This window comes from Enhydra lutris, unplaced genomic scaffold (genome assembly GCF_002288905.1).
Source record: "Enhydra lutris kenyoni isolate GAN:26980312 unplaced genomic scaffold, ASM228890v2 scaffoldscaffold17, whole genome shotgun sequence".
NCBI lineage: Eukaryota > Metazoa > Chordata > Mammalia > Carnivora > Mustelidae > Enhydra > Enhydra lutris.
This window is the reverse complement of record NW_019154101.1, coordinates 25,924,354-25,928,419: the sequence shown is the minus strand read 5'-3', so window position 1 is coordinate 25,928,419 and position 4,066 is coordinate 25,924,354. Positions and strand designations below refer to the sequence as shown.

General features: G+C 41.5%; 1 pseudogene; it reads right to left on the bottom strand.

Annotated features, from left to right (window-relative positions):
- Positions 1-1,202: 1,202 nt before the first annotated feature.
- Positions 1,203-2,054, bottom strand: LOC111147770 (annotated as a pseudogene).
- Between the last annotated feature and the right edge of the window lie 2,012 nt (positions 2,055-4,066).

Below are 4,066 nucleotides of genomic sequence, written 5' to 3'. Positions count from 1 at the left end.
CTTTCTGTCCCTGTGTCTATTCTTGACAATTTAACATAAACAGAGTCTTGAAATATGTAGCTTTTGTGACTGGCTTCTGTCAGTTAGGATGTTTTCAAGGTTCATTCAAATTATAGTACATTATCAGTACTTTATTCCTCTTGATAGCTAAATAATATTCCATTGTGTGGATATACCACCTTTGTGTATCCATTTCACCACTTGGTGGACATTGTGTTTGCTTCCACTGTTTGGCTACTATAAATAATGCTGCTATGAAAATTTATGCACAGGTTTTTGTGTGTGGGCATATGTTTACAACTTTCTTGGGTATATACCTGGAAGTAAAATTGTTAGGGCATATGGTAACTCTTTAACTTTTTGAGGAACTGTCAAGCTATTTTCCAAATAGCTGCACCATTTTACAAGCCCACCAGCAACGTATGAGGGTTCTGGTTTCTCCACACCTTCGTCAAAACTTGTTATAGTCAGCAATTCCAACCATCCGTGTGGGTATAAAATCTCACTGTGTTTTTCATTTGCATTTTTCCTAATGACTAATACACTTAGCAACTTTTCAAGTATTATTTGCTATCTTTATTTATTCCTTGGAGAAGTGCAAACTGCAAACTTTTGCTTATTTTTAAATTGGGTTATTTGTCTTTTTTATTGTCAAATTGCAAGCATCCTTTATATAGTCTGGATACTAAACATACTAAACTCTTATGAAGCATATGATTTGCAAATATTCTCTCCCATTCCATGGGCTGTTTTGTTTATTTTGTTTTGTTTTACTTCTTGATGTTGCCTTTCCATGCTCAAAAGTATTTTTGTTGTTGTTTTGTGGGGAGGGTGGGTGAGATGGGGGGTGGAGAGGGAGAGAGAGAATCTTAAGCAGGCTCCATGCCCAGCACAGAGTCCACTGTGGGGCTCGATATCACAGCCCTGAGATCACCACCTGAGCCAAAAATCAAAAGTCCAAGGCTTAATTGACTAAGCCACCCAGGTGCACCATTTTTTTCTTTTTTAAATTCTGGAGAACTATGAAGTCCTTGCAAGCACAGCTCGTTTCTGTAGATTATTTTCCAAAGGTGTAAAAAATGGAACCAAAATGGGGAATCCCTTAAGAACCTGAAGAAGTACAATATTTAAAGCTACGATTACCCAGTAGTAAGAATTCCAGCCTTCAGCTGCTAGCTGCCTCCTCTTCCTCTTCCCAAGAGTTAGTGGGATGAAACCATCTTCCCCTTGACATTTTTCCTTTCTTTTTTCTTAATATCTGGATGTGCATGGTTCAGCACCTTGAGGAAGTCAGCTGTTTTTGCCCACACACGTGTGTGAATATCGGCCTTAGGGCGCTTGATGTGTTAGTGTGGATTGTTCCAGAACGGGTGGATCAAGTGGATGGTGTTGTCTCAAGCACTGGAGTTGGTATGCCTCAAGGAAATGGCAGGGAGGTGTATAGCCATCGCTGTCACCCATGTCTTGGGTATCATGGCAGCACACATGTCTTTCAACTCCAGAGGAGCCTCCCTGTGGCTAAACGGGACACGTAGGGCTGCGTGCATGGTTCTGCGTCCTTCTTTGAACTCTTGCATGAACACTTTTCCAATGACTGCATCACTGTCATCCTTAAACACTGTGCTGAAGACGACCGTGACTTGGTCCTTTTAGACTCAACATACATGGTCTCATCCTCCCTCCAATGGGTAACTGCCCTCTGCTTGGAATTGGAAGTCTTTCTCAAAGAAGCAAAACAGTTTCGTTTCAACACACCAGCCTTGATGCACATGGAATCCTCGGATGTTGGCGGATTTTCAAGGTCATATAGCAGAGACATTGTGTCCTGATTTGGGATTTACCAAGAAATTTCCATATGCTATCTGCTATAACTCATCCGCACCATGTGCCTGACGTTCCTTGTTGAATTTCAAGGAAAGACTGACCATCGCTTTTGTTTTGTCTCCATTAGGGTTTGAAATATGTTAGAGGACAATATCAAAATCTACAAATGTTACTTCTACTACTTCTGATTTGTTATTGGCAGCGATGTTCTCCACCTTGAGCTTGAGCATCCCTCGATGATGCAGTTGTTCAGGTTGTTCACCTTGAGCAGGATCTCGGCAGAGCCTACCCAGCGCCCCCACGCCCCCCGTGCCGCACCCACCTGCTGCTTCCACCACTGCCACCTCACCGACCTGTGCTGATTGGTTTACTGCTGTTTTTGTTTTTTTTTTTAACTGCCTTTGAGTTTGCCTTGGTGATTTTTTCAGAATATTTTTCACCTTCCAGGCTTTCAAATTTAATCACTGTATGATTTCCAAAACAATTTAGCCATTCTGTATTTATTCACCATACTATTCAAATTTCCTGGGTGGTGTTTGCCTCTTCCTTCAAAAACCATTAGAGACATCTTGTGTTTCTGCCAAGCATCTTGTAAGCAACATGTATTTGAATTCTGATTTTAAAAATAATCTGAAAATTATTGCTTTGTCCTTTTCCTTTTATGACATAGCTGTTCTTTTTGATCTAACTTCAACTCTTTTATTACAAGTTTCCTATTTTTTTTATGATTTGCAGTTTCATTGGCTTTCTGCCTTGTACTATGTGGACTGTATCTTATCTAAACGTGTTTTCTGCACTTACTTTGTTTTACTTCTCATTAAGTTTTATACTTTGCTCACTCTCTCCTTGACACTCTTAACTTCCTTCAGCATTCGTGAAGCTGTGTATTTCCTGAGTTTTGGTCTTCCCTCTGGCACTTTCTTCTCTATGTTGATGTTTGGCTGCCCTCTCCCTCATTCCTCAAATGTTGTGTTCTTCAGAACTCCCCTTTTCTTTCCAACCCACTTTCCCCAGACCATTTCATCCCATTCCTTGGATTTAATTACCATCTATACACTAACAATTCTCAGTCTTTTAGATCTATCCTAGATCCCTCTCCTGAACCCAAACCCATAGACATCTAACTAACTACCAGATATCCCCATTTGGATGTCTCCCAGGAGCATTAAATACGAAGTACTCAAAATGACACTCATTTCTTTCCCAGTAAGTAAACTGCTCCTCTACCAGAATCTTCCCTCCAGAAAATGACAACCGTATCCACCTCAATCCTAAAGCCAGAAAATCTGGGAAGATATTTAACTCCCTTATTTCCCTAAATCCCCATATTTCTCACCCACATCTTTCAGTATTCTTGCTTCTAGATTCCACATAGTGGTGGAATTCATCTTCATCTCTCTATCTACAGAGCCTCTGCTATGGAGACAAGTGACTACATGCTCTTAGTTGGACCCTGCGAAGGCTGTCTAATTGATCTTTTTTGATCTATTCTCCGTCCTGCAAACAGGAGAATCTTTTAAATACAAATCTGAGTGTGTTGCTCCTCCACTTAAAACCCTTCAGTTGGGACGCCTGAGTGATACAGTCAGTTAAGCATCTGCCTTCGGCTCAGGTCATGATCTCAGGGTCCTGGAATCGAGCCCCGCATGGGGCTCCCTGCTCAATGGGGAGCCTGCTTCTCCCTTCTCCTCTGCCCCTCCCCCCTCCACTTGTGCTTGCTCTCTCTCTCTCTCTCTCTCTCTGGCTCACTTGCTCTATCTCAAAAGGATAAATAAAAAATCTTAAAAAAAAAAAACAAACTCTTCAATGGATTTCCATTGCATTTGGATAAGCCTTAGAAGGCCCTCCTTGAACTTGGACCCCACTCCTCTTTGCCACCTCTTCTTAACCACCCTCCATGTCTCACTATGTTCTCCGACCATAGCTAGACTACATTTAGTTCCTTGGAGGTGCTAGGAACCCTGTGGCAGACACTGTAAATTGCCCCCAGTATCCATTGTCTTCTCTTAGTAATAGAACTGACCTCACTCCAGATTCAGTAGGACACAAAATTGGTAGTCACTACTTTTTTTTTTTTTTCTGGTTACTACTTTTACTAGCTTCGCAGACTATTAGGTGTGACTCTGTGACCTGGCTTTCATGAACGGAAGGTGTGGAAGGGTGATATGTGCAACTTTAACTTCACTTCCTTAGAAATAAGTTTGTTGCCCTTTGTTCCTTCCCTAGGACTGGAGCTGGTGAA